This window comes from Solanum pennellii, chromosome 7 (assembly GCF_001406875.1).
Source record: "Solanum pennellii chromosome 7, SPENNV200".
Taxonomy (NCBI): domain Eukaryota; kingdom Viridiplantae; phylum Streptophyta; class Magnoliopsida; order Solanales; family Solanaceae; genus Solanum; species Solanum pennellii.
In genome coordinates, this window is record NC_028643.1 from 39,792,861 (window position 1) to 39,814,605 (window position 21,745).

Here is a 21,745-nt window from a genome sequence, read left to right on the forward strand (position 1 = left end):
AAACTCTATTGTCTTATAGCCTGTCTCCCATAGATGTGCCGCGACTCACACTAATGGTCAAGACTCTACTAGACGTGGCTTTATCACACTTTTTGATTCCTAAGATTACTTTCATAACCTATGCTCTGATACCACGTTTGTCATGACCCACACCTATACCCTAGAAAATAGGGCATTCTTGGGTCGCAGCAAGTCGTACATGACCTCTTCGAGGTCTTGTACAAGCCCTTTGACATCATTTATCACATACATGAATTAAAAGTAGTGCGGAATTAAAACATTTCACGCGAAATATCTTAAACATATTTTATATTAAAAACATAGAAATACTAAGTCTCAGCATATGCCATTCTTAGACACAAGTATACTTGGGGCACGGCCCATACAATACGAATATAGAATTACTTAGTCTATTATAATAGTTTGAAATAAAAGACATCTAGAGATGATTATTCCCTCGAGCTAAGTGAGGACATACTTCAACTTTTCTTGAACGATAACTAGAATCCAAACTTTCCTTCACGATCCTTCTCACCTTCCACCTACACACTTAGAACAAACAAAATGTATGGAATTATTACAAACACTTTTACTAAGTATTACTTAATTCATAAAATTATGAAAACAAACATATATAAGAAACATGATTTTTTTTATCAAAACATCATATCATAAGGATAAGAACAACATTTAACACCTTATAGACAAATAATAGATCACATAAGCATTTTACCTCATTTTATGAAATATTACAGTAACTAAGCCAATGTTACGGTGAACTATTTCAAACATTACAATAAACCTATTTAGAATGTAATCCTCTCACTAAAAGATATCGTAATACACTCTTAAGTAAGACAAAGAGAGACCGCCCATAAAACTCTCTAGGCACACCTATATGACCTTTATGGCCACATATAATGAGAGTAATGCACTTACAATACACTAAACACATATACATGAGATCCTCCTGCCAAAGGTAATTCTAAGATTCACTTGAGTGAGTTGTGAAGCGACCACCCATACAATACCTTCACACACTTAATAGATCCTCTCCACTACCTAGGAAAAATCATTCTAACCTTATATAATAACATATATATAAGATGACATTCTTCTCCCAAAGGTTATCCAAAGACTTACTTAAGTAAATAAAGAAGAGAATTCCCTTACCTGACCTCTACAAGATTACCTAAATAATCCTTAAGACTACCTATGTTTGGATCATGTCTAATGTACAAACCAACATTCTATCTAGAGTCTTTCTTATGACTTACCTAGGTAAGATATGAAGTGACCATTCCTATGCCCCCTTCACACCTTAACTAGACAACCCTTAAACTACTCTAGAGAAGTACTTATTCATTTAACATGATTTATACATACATCATTATTTCGTTAACAGACATTCATCACATATAAGGACATTCAAGTAATGGTCTTGGAGAAGACATAGGGACTCACTCACTAACATCTTAAAAGCCTAATCATGCATTGTCTAGAAGGAGTCCCATACCACCACCTAAACTTCATAGAACTTCACCAATACTATAGGGTATCTCATATGATTAGAATAGGCAATAACCAACATAGAACCTGGTATCTAAGCATGAAATCTAGAGTCATGAACCTACTCCGGTAGAGGGTATTCTACTTGCCAATGGTAGAACTTGGACACATCCTATGTCGGTACATAGTTAAGTAATATCTAGGGTTCCTTTGTACTCTATTCTCATACTTAACTAGAGCTACTACCCATGCATACTCACTCGGTGCTAGACTTTGTTCTCATAGATTAATTCAATAAAGGAGTACTTGAAAAGGTTCTTTGTCTAGTTCATAACCCAATCACATTCCACCTTACCAAATAGGTCCCTTCGGGTTCCCTTCCAATGGTAAAGAGGATATCTTAATGATTTTCCTAATGAATATTTCATGTTGTTCCGTACAATCAATTTCTAAGTCTACCATTTACACAAGAAGGATACGATTTTCTACTTTAAGGATATAATAACCTTATAAGTAGGTTTAAGACTCCACATAAAAGACCCTCTTAGCAATATTCGAGGTCACATGTCATTCATAAATACAAGACTAAGAAGCTCTAGCATCCTAGTACAGAAGTCATATTCTTATTATACATGTATCAAGTAATGGACCCAAGTCTACCAAAACAAGACACAACATACTTCACATATAACGTATCATTCTGGAAACATAAGATCAACTAAGCATACTTTCTACTCATCCTTCATACTTATATAATATCATCAATATAGCCATCATAAGACTCACATAGACAATTAGGAAAAGTCATGCATCAACTTTAAGACTACACACATAATGACATAGTCATAGTGTAACATGATCACCTAACACTAAGGGAAGAAAACACACTTTCACATTACTCACATGTAGATAGATATGATCATAATTAACATAAATGAAACACACAAATAAATATATCAAGTAATTGCCGACAAGGCCATGATCATCATAATACATAAAGTAACGCCGATGAGACCACATAATTCACAAGTAAAGCACATAGAAGTGAAACCATAAGTGGACCATGATAATAAGAACATAATTCAATACCTAATTAACATAAAATAAATAGAACTAGGGCAGCTTTCCACCAATCAACTCTCACCACTTCAATCCATAGCTAAATCATCCAATACAGTACCAAAAGGCCCTTACCCATTGCCATGATCATCAATTCAATACAAAAATAATAATACTGAATGCATATAAATCATTTCAGTATAGATTTATTAATCTAATACAACCTATACATCAATCTAATACAATTATTACATCATTCAATATCCCATGTAAAACTACGCTAGAATTCATAAGTGTTGAAACATGATCATAGACCCATAATATAGCAAATTTGAAGAATCTAGGTTTTACATGGGTTCATGAAGATTTTAAGTTAAAATCACCTCCTTAAAAAATAATTAAATCAATATTTAATGATTCAAAACCTTTAATGCAAGAATCCAAGGATAGATTTCAATTTAGAAAATTGATCTTTTGAGAAGTCTTTGACAAAAACTTTGAAGCTTTGCTCCTTGATGAAAGAAGTTTCATTGATGAAGAACCATACCTTAACTTATATTAATACATGAAAATTTATTGAATTTTGTTGATAAATCAACCGTCAAGCTTCAATGAAGTTCTAGAGAACTCTTTAGAGATTTTGGGTTTTGACTTTTGAAGAATGAATTCATCTAAGTGTTTAGGACTTATAAACACTCTTAAAATAACTATAATACCCTTAGAAAGCCTCCCAAAAAATTATTTAGACGTGGTATGAATTTACAAATTCACCCCTTTAGTTAATAGTACGCTGCGCCCAGAAAACAGACCCATCGACACCTGCCCAATAGATGAGGCGTTGGTTTAATTACGGGCCACCCTAGCTGTCCGTCATTTGGATTAGAGGCTGTAATGTGGGATATTTAGATCCCTCGGCTAAGTCTTGACTCACTCATTCTCTCGAAGGGGCATCGACCATCCTACTGGCCATCGATTGCCTCAGTTTTGGGTCTGGTCTAGACATCCTTAGGCTCTTGTGAAGGGTCATTCCTCAAGGATCCTTGGTTGGTCCTTGGGGATGTTTTACCGGACGGTTCAAAATCGAATATTATCATATACAATTTTAGTACCTATGACATGAATTTCATTGAAAATGAACACATAAAACTTGACGAAACATACTAAGACACACAAGGTCATTTCAAGGCAAACCTTTCGAACGTCATGAACGTTCTTTGACATTTGACCTTCAAACTTCATGAAAATTTGAACACATCCAATAAAAAATATTATAACTTATATAAGGACTTAAAAATCTCATTAAACACATATAAACATCTACAAACACATAAGGAACTTAGCTGACATAATTGTGGAACGTCTTGGTTGCCCTTGACGTTTCACATTCAAACCACCTAAATCTTTAGACACCACATCATTATAACATTATAAACAATTTTATAACCTTATACCCTTATGAAAAAAATTCTAGTCACTAGTTACACCTAGGTCATTTTAAAGGTACAACATTTTGAAACTTGTACATGTTGCTACATTTCTTCCTGTGGTTCTTTAGGAAGGTTTTGTTGACTAGGTAATTCCCGTTCTTTGACATCTTGGCTCTGATAAGTATTTTGAGGATACTCATATTCCATTATATTTCCTACTTCCACTTTTCCGCTACTGTAACTACTGCTAGCCCTCTTTTATTATCGTACATCGGTGTCTTCGCCGTTATTTGAGTCGATGAAAGACTCAATTGATCTTCTAGCAATTTTATGGCCTCAACTTGAGATTTACTTTACAATTTAAAAATGAGAAATAATTTTTATCCCTTCAAGAATATCATCAGAACCTTCAACTTTATCAAGTAAGTGTTACAATAGCTCATTTACTTGAGGTCTACTTGCACTCTCTTTAGATTTTGGAGTTTCACTAAAATTAGAATGATACTCGTCATGATCATTTTTTAAGCCCAATCTTCGTTATATCACCGTGGTTCTTCTCAATTGTAATAGTTTTAGCCTTTATTTCCACCCTGCTATTAATAGCTTGGGTATGAGCCCTCCTCATATCTTTTAGAGTTCCAAAATGGTTCTCCCTCGATCTTAAGTAACCGAAGAAAAACCCTCCTCATCTCAGAATAATTCATATGTTCTTGTAGAATTTCCATTAGAGACAACATCTTTTTGATGTTCTCGTCCCTTTCCTTCTCCTTATAAACTTGTTCTTGTGTTAATCTTAACCACAATGGGGAGACGTCATCATCATTGTTTTACCATGGTTGGATTACTCGTGTCATACTATCTAGGAGAAATTAGACTACTTGAAATGATTGCATCATTTATCCGTCCTCGCACTATTTGATCTCCTATCCCTTTATTCACTGAATCTAGACTACGGTAAAAGTATTGGAGTAGTAATTTTCTAGGTAGTCCATGCCTTGGGAACGTTTGCAAAAACCTTTTGAAATTCATCAATGATTAATGAACTGGTTCTCCATCCTTGTACTTATGATTCTGAATGTCGTCCCTCAGCTTCATCATCTTTGATGGGGAAAGAGTCTTTTGTGAAAGTTTGTGATCAACTCCTCCCATGACTTGATGGACTTACCTAAAACCTCGACTAGCAATAAGTGATAATAGAAATAAGTGAAGTCGTATGTATTCCTACGATAGGCCCTTGACTAATAAAGGGGTGCATATTCACAAAAAACTTTATATACAGTCATGAGAATCTGCATGCTCTATCCCCCATATAACCCTCTTGAATGTATGAGATGGAGTATTGTGCTTGTGACTTCAAACATTACCTAATAAATTAGTAGGGAGTGGCCCGTACATAAATTTCCAAAGAAAAGAAATTAAAAGTAAAAGATAAAATGAAAATCAAGCTCGTCTCGAAACATGAGGACTCACCCATTTGCAAGATTCTATATGAGATCCCTAGTCACGAATGTGCAAATGTATTATGTTGATTCCAACACTTAGGAACATTAGGCAATAATATATGTTAGTAAGAATAAGTTCCAAGTATTATAGCTATGCATAAAACATTTGAAAACATGCTTTAAAGGGGACATCTTCATGGTATGAAATGACCAATCTAAAAATTTTATAAAAAGGACTAGAAGACATGACTCCTAAAAGATGGTCAATTCAAATGGACTTCATCCTAGATCATATATAAGATACTTTTTGAATTAGCCATAGTTTATTGTTAGGACATTTAATTTTGACCGACATAGAAGACCATGTGAGCTATAAACATAGAGTTTGAAGTCTACCCTAATCCAAAAAGTGTTTTCAACTTGATAAGTAAGACCGTGAACTTCTTGATTATATGGATCCACTACCAATTATCGATCTAATATAATCATACTATGGGGTGTATACCTAAATAGATTTCTACTAGAAATCCGACCTCTACTAACTGGACAACTCACACCTCAATATCCTCTCGGTACTAAGCGTAAATCCCAAAAAATAGCCATTTTTTAACTTGATGTTATTATCCATAGAAACACACATCATATTGTCAATCCAAGCTACGTCATATGTCATCCATGGAAAGCTGAAATTAAATAATCAATCCGATCTTGTTTTAATTAGAATAGTTCCTTAATTAACTTTAATTTATTTTAGGTCAAAAGAACTTTCAATCTTACAATCAATTTCACATTTACGCATGCTGTAGTTATGTCACCAACCATTTATAACAATTAAATACAATAACAACTCATATGCTTTTACTCTCAAATAAATCTACATCATATCACATCTATTCTATAAGAATATTCATGATTCCATAATTCAACTTTCACGTTTCAAAATTCATTTTCAATCATCAATATATAGAAGACATGTGTCAACACTTGGGTTCATGGAGATTCATCATTATATCATTATATTATATTAATTCACGCATAAAAGTTCGTAAATCAGTTTACTAAATAAACATTGAAAGGAACCCATGACATGGAAAAAACACCCTAACCCAATTTGGATTTCTATATTTGTAAATTGGAAAATTTTGGAAATCCGTGGAGGGAAGGGTTCCATGGATGAAAAATAACATACCTCAATTCAAAGATCTTGCCTTAAATGGTGGAATTAGGGGCTTGAATTGAAACCCTAGGTTGACTCCTTCTTCAACCTTTCTAGAGAGAATTATTTTTGAAGGGGAAGACTTGTTCTTCTTTGAAGAATTTTAGAGAATGATTTATATTGGGGAAATTTAGAGTCAAAAAAACTTATATAGTACCTCAGATAAAGGGTAAAAAACATAAAATTAGGCTGGAATAATTATAAAAGACCAAAAAGTCCCGAAGAAATAAATGACAACACCATCAATGGTGGATACCTAAGGTCACTGGTCGAACGTACGGACCGTCCTGGTCAATTTTTGATCGGTTCAAAGACCAAGGTTTTTGGATGTTGACTAATGGTCCCCTACCCACGGACCATCATTCTATCAATGGGTCGCAGGTCCCAATCATTTATCTCGACCTTTGAATCTAGAATTTCTCTAAGACTTTAACTCACTACGAAACCTATTTACGGCTCGTGCACTAAATGATGGAGCCGTCTTGGTGAATAATTTAAAATTATTGAAACTTTTCATTTTTGGGAACTTGGGTTGGCCATCCACGAAGCTGGTTTACAGGTCGTGTCTCAGTCCACGGGCCATGGGTCGCTCCATCATAATTTGCACCATATCCTACAAAAAGCTAAAATTATACCGTTTCGAATATGAGGTATTACAAAAAATACTCAAAAGGACATTAAAATAACTATTGATACCCTTTTACGGTTTAGACAGACGGTCTTTAGGACTTCGGATGGATCGTCTTGTTCAACACTAAAAGTGTTTAGAAATCTTTTTTTGGACAAGTTTTGACAGAAGATGTCAACGACCTATAGCTCTTCCTATGGACCCTAGATACAAATTGTAGAAACCATTTGACCCTTTTATAGTATGGGACCCACCTAAAAGACCTACCTACTACTCGTACAAAGAATAACAGTCCTTCTTAGTGAATCGAAGAAAAGGTATTGGACAAGATTTTTAAAAAATATTTCCTCCTTTTCAATGTGACTGTATTACTACTAGTAAAGTTACCTAAGAATCATAGACTTCTCTAATAGACTTTAACATGGTGCTGCAATTTACTTCAGTCCCTTTTTCTTTTTGGAAACTGAGGTGTTAAAAACAGTCACTAGGTTGTTGTGTAATATGATAGTGAGCAGTAGGTGGTAAAGATCTATATATACAATCTATATAATGAATATTGTAGAGATGCAACTACCTTATATGTAAACATAAAATATTAGGTTAGATAAAAAATGAAAACATTCAACGCGACACAAGTAGAACGTATTGAATTAGAAATTCAAAATTACTTGATATAGATATGACTTCGAGTGTTTTAATAAGATGAAGATGTTTGTCTCTGAACGCAGATCTAAATATAAAATATGCTTTTAGATATTCAAGTCTGAATTCATCTTAATATAAAGATGCTTTATTATGATTTGAAAAATGTTATATCTAAGAATGTTTTTAACAACAAATGCGTAAAATTTATCTTTATTTGAAAACTTACTATATAAAAAATAAATAAAATATGAAATTCGTATAATACTATATCAACTAAAGTACTTTATTTTATTTAAAAATAGCAAGAATATGTATGACGGTTAGTGGTGGTGATGGTTCGTAGTGGTTATTATGGGTGTTGACACCTAATACCAGCTCTCTGAATTTTTTATAAACCGATCAAGGTTCATGAAACTTAAGAGTAAATTAATAAGCTATAATGTGAAAAAAAAATATTTAAAAATAATTTTGTGCTATGTTGTCATTTCATTTGAAAAAATACCCAAATATAAGGTTGTATGTTTTATACATAATTTTATGAACCAGTTAAATCTGTTTATTAATTTTACAATTGGATTATTTAAAAGAAAAACACAAGTGTTTCAACTGAACATTTATTGCATTTTGCTAAATCGAGTTGACTTGTAACTTCATTATGACTATTCCTTTATTATTATTATAAATAATTACTTTACTTTGTGGATCAAGAAGCTTAATTAGTAAATTTAGTCAAAACGTACTAAACAAAGAAAAACTAAACTAGAATGTGAGTACTCCTTTAATCCCAACCGAACCTCCTCAAACTACAACCAACATAGAATTATCCCAACATAATAGTTTCACAATACACAGTTTAAAAGGCCTAAGACTTACAATACGTAGTCACGATTTGAACAACCAAAAAGTATCCATTTAATTAGTCACATGTATTAAGTTTATCAATCAAAAGTATCAAATGGATCAATCTCTATAATCAAGTTCATCAAAATAGAATAATAAACATCTTGTCAGAACTATTTCCCCTTGTAATATTATGCCTAGCTAGAATCATTTCCCATCGTCTTTATGTAATATCACTTACCAGAACCATTTCCCTTTGGCACAATATTAATAGTCAGAACAATTTTCCTTTGGAGTTATGTAGTATCACTTGCCTAAAACATTTGTCTTCGGCATAATATCACTAGCCGGAACCATTTCTCTTCGGTACGTCACTCGGCAGAATCATTTATTTTAGCATAATATCACTATCTAAAACTATTTCCTTTCCACTCATATAATATCACTTGACAGAACTATCACATCTGGGATTTCCCCCTAGACGTTACCGATGTCGTCGTTCTCTTTTAGGACAAAGACTAGCCTACATAGGTCAAAATTAGTGCAAAATTTATAAACATTTTACTACTTCTGCATTGAGGTTTACATAGACCTCTACATACACATAATAGATATATATCGAGTATACATAGATCCCTCGTATAGGAATATTACTTAGTATTCTACTTCTATTTCACATAGATATATAGAATATAACATAGTCTCAAATAGTCATCTCATCTCATAACCATCAACAAGAGCATATAAAATCGGGCCTAGCCCATACATCAATACAATAAGACCACATATAGGTCATACAATATTTAGTACTAGAATGAAAAGGAAAGAACATAAGAGTCTTAAAAAGAAAAGCAACAACATATGATTCATAGTGGCATTGCCCTCGGAAAGTGAGGACCTAACCTACTTGGATGATCAATAATTCCAAGTCTTCTTCAATGTCGTCTCCAAAAGTTCTTCAACGACCGGAACCTAAAATGTTGGGGAAAAGGAAGAAATGGGGTCAGTACACCACTTATACTAAGAATGAGACCATATGCACACATATTATGAAAACATGCTAAAAAGCGATATTCATTAAACATGCAATTTATTTTTAAAAACCTTATGCACATTCGACAAGACCATACCAATCAATAAGACATATTTAATAAGTAATAGGCATGTACATCACAAGATGAAAAACATCAAATCTAGTCAAGTCCACATGCATATCATATAATTGAATAAATAGTCAAGTAACTCTATCATAAGTCATAATAACCACAAGCATGAATAAGAGTTCATTATAACATAACCAAAGCAAGACAATACCCATGAATCCCTAATGAATCAACAAGTGCAATTACCAAGCAAAGCCCAAGAATCATTACCAACATCCTACTTCACATATCATGACATTTAAGAGTACATATTATCATACTTTAAGAATCTACACAAACACATAAGTGCCACTAATCAACATATAGTATCAACAATGTGCAAGTTCGTAATATACATATAATGTACCATTATAAGCATATGCATACATAAGAATATCCTCCTACGGTTTCCCTCAAGTCAAACTAGCGCAAGGCATAGGTAGAGTCCCATACCCATACCTAGGCTAAGTCAACCTCTCATTCACCCTAGTTTTTTTGTACTTCATTACATCACTTTAATTTAGGAACACTTGCCTTAACTGAAATAGACCACAAGAAATAAGACATACTTCAATACAACAAACATCATGACTTAATCACAATTAACCATAATTGAAGTAAATAATAGGGATCACAAAACTGACAAAGTCTCTTTCATATTTCATCATCAAGGTCTTACCATCAACCCTTTATCAACCCAATTATGGTATAATATCATCACTCATCAATAACCAACAGGATAACAAAGTCAATTGAATCACTATATCACAATTCATCACTAGTTCATAGCATAAGATAAGATGCTTTGGTTGATTCATAACATAAGTCATAACTTAGATCAACTTCTAAAGAGATAGCATAATAGAACTATAATTCATCAAAATTTAGTCATGATTGGTACAAACACATCTTAGGATAGTTCAACCAATAACGAATTCAAGATCACAACCTAGGGTTAAGAGGTAAAGGTCATATTTTACAAACTAGACCAATACATCAAGATATATAATAGTTGATTTAAATTACATGTTAATATATTCAAAATAAATCATAAAAAAACCAATTCACAACATCAATTCGTATTGGATGAAAAATCACTTGAAAAAAACAAACTTTTTAAATCAATTTGATGGGACTCTTTCAGGAAACAGGTCTCAAAGGTGAAAGAGATCACATACCTTACTAATTGATGAATATTTATGGAGAAAATTTACCATATTCATCCCTTGAATCCACCCCTAGTTTGGTCTTCAATGGAGTCCTTCAGTAGAGAGAGAAAGAAGAGAGTTTGGGTTTGGGAATTTTAAGAGCTTAAGTTAGTCTAATTATCTTAGGGGCTTTATATAGGGGGTTAAATAACATAATTAGATCTCCCATAATTACTAATCAACTTCATAACACTTTAGTTAATTATTGTAAGCAAACTTAAAACGTGCATCAACTTAGGCCCTGACAGATGAGACCCCGTTAGACAGTCCGTTTGTGAGACAATGGCCCATGATCCCTCCGTGTTGCACATCCATCGCTAATTTAATAGAGTTGCAAAAAACACCCTTTGAAGATATTTAATAAGTGTACATTGATTCCCCGTCGATTGACACACGCCTCGTCGATTGCACTCGTTTGTGTACACTGCCTTGGGCAGTCTTTTGACCACAAAATGCAAGGGTCCTCCTCAAGGGTTTTTGGTAGGACCTTGGGGAGTAGTGCGAAGATGTTTAGACTATGAATTAAATCTAATACATGTTAGATACCTTTCACAAATTTTCATATTTTTCGGACTCCTAAAATCTAGTCAAATAGTCTAACGCACGCTAGTACCTCATTGAACTAGTTTTCGGACGTCATGGACGTTCTTGGACGTTTTTGTTTCTAGTCTTCCTAAAATGACTTATATTCATTAGAATAGACCTTAAAAATACGTCTAAATCTTTTGAAAGTTATGTTAGGCTCTAGAACACGTCATAGATTTTTGAAGTATTACATTATCCCCCCCAGCAATATTAGTCCACAAATGACACTAAAAATCTTTTGAAGGAAGGAATAGACTCAAGACTAGCATCCCAACCAACAACAATACATTGTAATATCATATAAAACATCAATAATATCATTTACACAAGGCAATTCAAAAGCTCCTATTACCACACATAAGGTCAACATTTAATTATGAGAATTATCCTTCTCACAACAACTAGAGCTCAACATACCTTACATGAGTCAATTATGCCAAATTTTTGCTTATCGACATGCTACGTATAATTTCATAAAGACTCACTATAAAAAAGGTACAACATTGCTCAAAGCAAGCAAAATTGCAAAATTTTCAAGTTGAAGCACATTTCCCTTTAACTTACTGTAACAACATCAAAAATGCACTTTTTGCAAGACTTCACCAAAAACCTAAGCAACTGTAATTTTTTTGTCATTATTTTCATTATTAATAAGCATAAATAACCTTAGTTATCAAATAAATCAGGGTAATGGAACTTCATGCTGGCCTCGGCTTCTTCCTATGTCGCACCCTCAACTAGGTGATTCTTCCAAAACACCTTGGGAAGCCACCTCCTTGTTCCTTAACTACTTTACTTGCCTATCAAAGATTTGAGCATTAACCTCTCATAAGAGAGGTTATCCTTCACACAAAGACCCCCCAATAGGAAGCATTGAAACATGGAAAACCGGATGAACCAAGTCCAATTCACTAAGCAACCTAACCAACCCTTTGCAAGATTTCATAGGGACCCACATAACGAGGAGTGAACTTCCCTTTCTTTCAAAATCTAACCACCTCTTTCATAGGCAACATTTTTAAATATAGTTTATCATCTTCTTCAAACTCTAAATCTCTTCTCGTGTGATCGGCATAAGACTTTTACCGACTATAGGCTGTTTGCAAGTGATTTTTTATGATATGAACCTTCTCAAAAGTTTTATCAATCAAATCAGGACCAAAAAGTGAAGAATTACCGACTTCAAACCATCCAATAGGAGACCTACACCTCCTACCATACAAAGCTTCATAAGGAGCCATAGATATAGTTTAATGGTAGTTATAAATTGTAAGCAAATTCCACAAAAGGCAAATGCTTATGCCAATTTCCCTTGAAATCGATGATACAATCTCTAATCATATCCTCAAGAGTTTGAATAGTACTCTACGCTTGACCATTCGCTTGGGGATGAAGGCGGTGCTTAGCTTCACCATAGTACCCAACCTTTCTTGGAATGACCTCCAAAACCTAGATGTGAATTGTGCCCCCCGATCCGATATGATGGATAATGGAATACCATGGTGACATACAATCTCATCGATGAAGATCCTTGCATAATCCTCCGCCGAATAGGTAGACTTGACGGGAATGAAGTGAGCGGATTTTGTAAAACTATCCACGACCATCCATATAAAGACATATTGCTTTTGTGTAAGAGGCAAACTTACCAAAAAATCCAAAATGATGTCCTCCCACATCCAAGAAGGAACTTGGATTTCTTGTAGTAAACCACCCCACTTTTGTTGTTCGACTTTCTGATTGCAATTTGGACACTTATCAACAAATTCCACTATGTCTTTTTTCAAACCTTTCCACCAAAACACTCACCTAAGGTATGGTACATCTTTGTCGAACCCAGTTTAATTGAGTAACGGGACAGATGAGCTTCATTAAGGATTCAGTTCCTCAAATCATCTACATTGGGAACACACAAACTTCCTCGATACCTCAAGACCCCCCCCCCCAAGGAGAATGATTCATAAGAACCAATTCTTTCAACTCCATCAATGGTTGATCAAGGTGTTGTTTGGACATTACCTAAACCACCAAGAATGACTTAGAGTTATGATGAACTATAAAACCGCCATTCAGAGAATCTTCTAACCTAACACCCATTCTAGTCACCCTATGAACATATTTTACTAGTTCTTTCTTTGCTTACACTACATGAGACACACTACCCATGGTCATACGACTTAGAGCATCCACAACAACATTGGCGTTGCAGCAGTGATAAAGAACACTCATGTCGTAATCTTTCAACAAATCCAACCCCCTTCTTTGTTTGGGATTCAACTCCTTTTCAGTAAACACATATTGGAGACTCTAGTGGTCGGTATACACATCAACAAGGACACCATAAAAGTAATTCCTCTATATTTTCAAGGAAAATACTACGGCCGCTAATTTAAGATCTTGAGTTGGATAGTTTCTCTCATGCACCTTAAGTTGTCTAGAAGCATAGCCTACAACTTTCCCATATTTCATAAGAACACACCCTAAACCCACTCAGAATGCATCACAATATAAAATGAAGCCCTTTGTACCCTCCGGTGCAGTCAACACCGAAGCAAAAGTAAACCTATCTTTCAAGATTTGGAACCTTCTCTCACATGCCTCTAACCACTCAAATTTCTTAATGTTTTGGGTCAAAGTAGTCAAGGAAGATTCAATAAACGCAAAACCCGCCACAAACCTCCGATAATAACCTACTAGACACATGAAACTCCTATTGTCTGTTGCAGCCAATGGTCTAGGCCAATTCTTGACCGCCTCAGTTTTCCTTGGATCAAACTCAACTACCTCGCTAGAGATGATATGACCATGAAACGCCACCGACCTCAACCAAAATTCACATTTGCTATACTTGGTAAATAATTGGTTCTCGTTAAGAAAATCTAACACCACCCTCAAATGGCCCATGTGATCATCCTCATTTTTTGAATATACCAAGATGTCATCAATGAATACAATGAAAAATAAATCTAGGTAACTTCTAAACACCCTATTCATGAGGTCCATAAATGGTGCTGGGCATCAGTGAGACAAAAGGACATTATTAAGAACTCATAGTGACCATATGTAGTCAAAAAGGCCATTTTTGGTATATTCTCACCTCTCACCCTAAGAATGTGAAACACCGATATCAAGTCAATATTAGAAAAGTAGCTTTCCCCTTTGAGTTGATTAAACAAGTCGTCAATTCGAGGGAGAGGATGTTTTTTCTCAATACTATCTTCATTGTGTTGGCGATAATTTATGCACATTCTAAGGGACGTATCCTTATCGTTCACAAACAATACTAGAGCACCCCATGGAGAAATACTAGATCTAATGAAGTCTTTGTCTAGTAAATATTTGAGTTGAGCCTTCCACTCTTTCAATTCGGACGAACCAATCCCATAAAGAGGTATTGAAATGGGATTTGTATCCAGTAACAAGTCGATATCAAAATAAATTACCCGTTCGGGAGAAACACTGGGAAGATCATTACGAAAGACCTCCAAAAATTACTTCACTATGGGGACCAACTCAATAGGAGGAATTTCGCAGTCTAAATCTTGGACTCAGACTATATGGTATAAACACCCTTAAGAGATTATTTCACAAGATTTCAAACAAGCAATGATAGGACCTCTAGAAATAGAATTTCCCCTCTTCCACTCCTAAACGGGCTCATTTGGAATGTTAAACTGCACCACCCTTGTTCTATAATCTATAGAGGTAAACAAAGCATGCAACCAATCCATACCCAATATGACATCAATATCAAGCATATCAAGTTCTACTAGTTCAACCCAACTAACTCTATTGGGCAACATTATTGGATAATTTCTATACACCCTCTCTCCAAAAACCGACTCACCCACCAGGGTAGACACCATAAAAGGTTTATTTAGAATGTCTAGTTAGATATTAAATTTCTTAGCTATCAAGGGAGTAAGAAAATAAATTGTAGTGCCTGAATAAAGTAAATCATATACATCAATTGAGAAGACTTTCAACATATCGGTCACCACATCAGCAAAAGTCTCTTGCTCACCCCTAGAGCGAAGAGCGTAATAGCGATTCTTCTTCGGAGCATCACTTGAACCACTTGCTTTCACACTACCCTTGTCTTGACCATTTACATTAGGGCAATAACTAACCTGGTGGACACTCTTGCCACAACCAAAGAAATTACCCATCCCAACTAAGCATTCACCTAAATGACCTTTTCACACTTGTCATAAGTAGGCTTCTTGTTTGGTGAACTAGTATCCCTTTCCCTCCTTAGGCTTAGGGTTAGACACCAAATCATCCCTAGCCTTTAGGAACTTGGAAGGAACTTCATTCAAAACCCTCTATTTCAACCTAGGCTTATCTTGGTTCTGAAGCGTATTGCGTAGCCAAATGACATTCCTGTCAACAATCCTGTCACAAAGTGATTCATTTCATTTTTAGGGTCGGAAACCAAAGAAGGATCATACTTTGACAATTGAGTGAATTTCAAGGAGTATTCAAGCAAACTAATACCTCGTTGACAAAGTTTGATGAACTCAACCACTTTAGATTCCCGCTCCTCCTTCGGATAGAATCGATCAAGAAAAGCCTTCTTGAACACTTCCCAAGACACCGCTCCACCCTTTATCGACCTATTGTCCCTGCATTGGACATACCAAGTTTGGGCCACACCTTTGAGTTGGTAAGTGTCTAACTCGACCTTCTCACTAGTAGTCAACCCCATAGCATAGAGGATCTTATATATTTCATCAATGAACTCATGGGGGTATAATTTAACCTTGGACCCATAGAAAGTAGGGGGATCCATTCTAGTGAATACCATTAGACAAGAGGCCATGGTAGAAATTCGTTGGTTTGGTCAGGGTACAACCTCCCGATTAGCTTGGGCCGTCATGGCTTGAGTTTGACTAGTGGCACCTTGTTCATGGATAGTAATGGATTGAGCCATTTGGTGAAATACAACCCTTATGTCACCATCCGTCAAAGGTGGAAAATTGAACGGGGCTTGCTCATCACTCACATCTTTCTCAAGAGGAGGGACTTGATCACCACGGGGATGAACTCCGACATTAGTAATCTCTTCTTCAAATATTCATTGCCTATAATAACAATAAGAGGATTAGATGCAAAAAAACATATAACTAACACTCTAGAGGAACGATATTGGACTTCCAAGAAAGTGAATGTTTCCTAATCATCATATAGATTACTCTCCATAAGTGTGGCACACTTCACAATTATGAGTATGAATATACATAGACATGGTTGATAGAGGCATTGACTCAAAGATATTTAACCTCAATCTATGATACCAAGTTTGTCACATCCGGGAATACCCCTAGACATAACCGACTTCGTCGTCCTCTATGAGGATTAACACTAGATTTTTCGCTTACATTATTACATTCATAGGTAAAAATTAGTGGAAATTTGAAAACATTTTACTACTTCTATATTGAGGTTAACATAGACTTCAACATACACAATAAATATATATCGAGTATACATACGCCCTTCGTATAGAAAGATTACTTAGTCTTTTACTTTTTATTGCACAGGGGTATAGAATATAACATAGTCTCAAATAGTCGTATCAACTCATAACCATCTACAAGAGTATATAAAATTTGGCCTAGCCCATACATCAATACAATAAGACCACATATAGGTCATACTATACTTAGTACTCGAATGAAAAGGAAAGAACATAAGAGTTTTATAAACTAAAGCAACATCATAGGCTTGATAGTGGCATTGCCCTCGAAAAGTGAGGACCTACCCAACTTGGATGATCAAGAATACGAGATCTTCTTCAAAGTCGTCTCCAAAAGTCCTTCAACGACCGGAACCTAAAATGTTGGGGAAAAGGAATAAATAGGGTAAGTACACCATTTGTACTAAGTATGAGACGATATACACACATATTATGAAAACATGCTAAAAGGGAGATTTCATTAAATATGCAATTTATTTTGAAAACCCTTATGCACATTCAACAAGACCATACCAATCAATAAGACATATTCATTAAGTCATAGGCATGTACATCACAAGACCAGCAACATCAAATCTAGTCAAGTCGACATGCATATCATAGAATTTAATATATAGTCATCAAGTCATAATAACTACAAGCATGAATAAGAGTTCATTATAACATAAACAACGCAAGACAATTACCCATCAACCCCTATTGAATCAACAAGTACAATGACCAAGTAAAGCCCCATAACATTACTCAATCAAGTAACCCAACAATAATCATGACCAACATCCACTTCACATAGAATGACATTTAAAAGTACATATTATCATACTTTAACAATGTAGAGCAACACATATTCATAACTGACACTAAAAAACATATAGAATCAATAATGTGGAAGTTCATCATATACATATCATGTACCATTATAATCATATACATATATAAGAACATCCTCCTAAGGTTTTCCTCAAGGAGAACTAGTGCAAGGCATATGTAGAGTCCCATACCCCTAGAAAGGCTAAGTCAAAACCTCTCAAGTAATACTAGCTGGTTTGTACATTATTACTTCATTTTAATTTAGGGAACACTTGCCTTAACCGACATAAACCTCAACATTTAAGTGTGGAATCTGGCGTTGTAAAACCTTATAGCAATTGAAGGTGGTCTATGGGCCAAAGTAAAACCAAACATAAACATAGCTTTCTAAGTGGACCAACTAGCTAGTCGTCCTATGGGGGAAATATAGTTCAAGAACTAAGATACATGTATAATCCCTCTACATACCACTTGGCAATTGGGGCCTCCTTTCATGTGAATCCAATGGATAAGTATTTCTCATAGGGGAGTCCACACCTCATGTGGAAGTATACGGTGAATCTTTCTCTATGGAAAGTCATCACCTTTCCTTGTCAAGTTCACTCGGTGCTAAGCTAAGTCCCTTTTAAAATGTATTTAATATATTTATTTATCATCATAACTTATGTAGGTCATAAGATCTAACCCTTGTATAATTATCATCATCATAGCTCAATAAGAATTGCATAAGTATAATCCTTTCATTACTATTCATATAAGTGAGATTAGTTTATTTACATATCACTGCATTATAAGGCATATTGGTAAATCATTCACTGTCCTTATAACATTTACATCATAGCCAATACGTCATAAACCATGGTCAAGACATTTCAATTCAACATCATACCAACCCTATAAATCTTAATACAAGGCATACTCCAATAAACATCATAACTTTATCACAATTAACCATAATGAAGTAAATAATAGGGATCACAAGACTTACCAAGTCTCTTTCATAATTCATCATCAAGGTCCTACCATCAACCCTTGCTCAACCCAATTAGGGTATAATATCATCACTCATGAATAACCAACATGATAACAAAGTCAATGAAATCACTATGATACAATTCATCACTAGTTCATAGCTTAAGATAAGATGCGTAGGTTGATTCACAACATACTTCATAACCTAAATCAACTTCTCAAGAACTAGTATGATAGAACTACAATTCATCCTAATTTTTTCATAATTGATACAACAACATATTGGGATAGTATTTCAATCAATAACCAATTCAATTGAACCAGCAATACTCAATTCACATAAAGATCACAACCTAGGGTTAAAGGGTAAAGGTCATCTTCTACAAACTAGACCAATCCATCAAGATATATCATAATTGAATTAAATTACATGTTAATCTATTCAAAATATCATATATATATCATAAAAGAACCAACTCATAATATTAATTTCGTATTGGATGGAAAACCTACTTGAAAGACCCAACTTTTGGAATCAATTTGATGGAACCCTTTTAGGAAAGAGGTCTCAAAGTGAAAAAGATCCCATACCTTATAAAATTGATGTATATTGTTGGAGAAACTTTAACCTTTGTAGGCTTGAAACCACCCCTAGCTTGGTATTCAATGGAGTTCTTCACTAGAGAGAGAAAGAAGAGAGAAGGAAGAGAGTTTGGGTTTGGGAATTTTAAGAGCTTAAGTTACTCTAATTAGATTAGGGGCTTTATATAAGGGGATAGCTAACTTAATTAGTCCTCCCATAACCCCTAATTAACTTCCTAACCCTTTAATTAATGAATGGAACCAAACTTAAAAGTTCAGAAGCTTAGGCCCTCACAGACAAGATCCCGATCGACAGTTCGTATGTGAGACGACCACCGCTGCTCCCTCTGTGCTTCACATCCGTCGCTAAGTTCAGAGAGTTGCAAAAATTACCATTTATTCAAATTGACTAAGTGTCCGTAGAAGGTATCCATCGACTCCACATCGATTGAGACACGTCCCGTCATTGACACTCGTTTGTGAACACTATCTTGGGCAGTCAATTGACCCCAAAATGCAAGGGTCCTCCTCAAGGGCCCTTGGTTGGTCCTTGGGGAGTCGTGCCCGTATGTTTCAACTATGAATTAAATCTAATACATTTTATACACCTCTTCCACGAAATCTCATCATTTTGAGACTCCTAAAAGCTAGTCAAATAGGCTAACACACAGTAGTACATCATTGAACTAGTTTTCGGACGTCATGGCCGTTCTTGGATGTTTTGGTTTCTAGACATACTAAATGACTTATATTCATTAAAATAGACCTTAATACAGTGTCTAAACCTTTTTGACACTTATGTTAGGCTCTAGCACATATCTTAGATTTTGGAAGTGTTACATGAACCATTTTCCTTTAACATAATCATCACATGTATAATCATAAGAAAGAGATAATGATAACCAATTCAAGTCCACAATAATTCCATCAGAACAACTCATCATTCCACACATTAGGGTGTACAACAAGGAAATTTAAAAAGCACAATTATAAGAACATTGTCTTTTTCTTTAATCCCCATTTTATTCATGAAGATCAATCAACTGGAATAATTTTCTTTTTCATTAATCCCCTTTTTATTAATTAAGATAAATTAAGTGGAATAATTCTCCTCATTTTGAAGTACTCCCCAACACACAAAATGAAGAAAAATTACAAGATTCTAAAAGTTTTACAAGGCTTAGAGGATGACTTGCCTTGATTCAATCAAATGTCAATCATAGAATTGAGTTTTCCCTTTCTAAAAAATGTCCACAACAACATAATCTATTCCAATTGAGTAATACCATAAGATTATTGAAAACAACAAGATCTAAATCATACATTTTGAAAAATGAGAAAAATCAACTAAAAAACCAATTCTCAAAATAAGGTTTGAATCTTAAAATATTTACCTTAAATTTTTCCTAAGGCATTTAGAACTCATAAGTGAAAACCATTTTGAAAAGGATTTCAAATAAAATCACAATCACCCTTTTACTTTCTAAGTTATGTTTTTAAAAATCCTTGCCATTTGATAATCAAAGTCTCAAGTTTAATGTTAAATTCCTTAATGATAAAAGAGCATTGAAGTTTTAGGATAAAAAAGTATTACCAAAATTATATAGCACGAAATTCCAAATCACTTAGTACAACAATTAAAGTTTTTGCAAAGTGTCATACATAGTACAATATTTGTACAAATCCCATACTTTTGTATACTCTATAAGTATAGGTTTGAAGCAAGTAGAAGTTTTGGAAGTTGACCCTCTCAAGACTCGGTATGTCCTCATATATTCGAAGACATAGTCTATGTTTCTTTAGTTTTCATTAAGACGTGTATAAGACTTATTATGTATTTTAATTCAATTTAAAGGGTCGTGTCCCTAAGATATTTAAGTAGTGTCTTTAGGTTGGCTTGTGACGACCGACTTTTTCCTTAATTTTTTGTAAAAGATGTTTCTTATGATTATTCTTCTGAAATATTTAATTCCGCACTACTTTTAATATCTGATATTAAGAATGATAGTTAAGAGGCTTGTACAAGACCTTCGAAGGGTCAAGTACGCCTTGTGATGACACAAGAATGCTCCTTTCTTCTAGGGTGTACTTGCTGGTCATTACATAATATTCTTTAAACATTTACATTTATTTCATAAAGAACATGCATGTCTTCATAAACTTATCTTTCATTATTCAAAAAGATTCATCACAAGATCATA

At 34.5% G+C, this 21,745-nt stretch overlaps 1 long non-coding RNA gene across 1 annotated transcript; it reads right to left on the reverse strand.

The window, feature by feature from the left end:
• Positions 1 to 292: 292 nt before the first annotated feature.
• Positions 293 to 6,743, reverse strand: LOC114077884. The gene is made up of 2 exons (XR_003579235.1): positions 6,627 to 6,743; positions 293 to 549 (listed from the first exon to the last, which is right to left on the reverse strand). It is a non-coding gene; the product is annotated as an uncharacterized LOC114077884 (long non-coding RNA).
• Between the last annotated feature and the right edge of the window lie 15,002 nt (positions 6,744 to 21,745).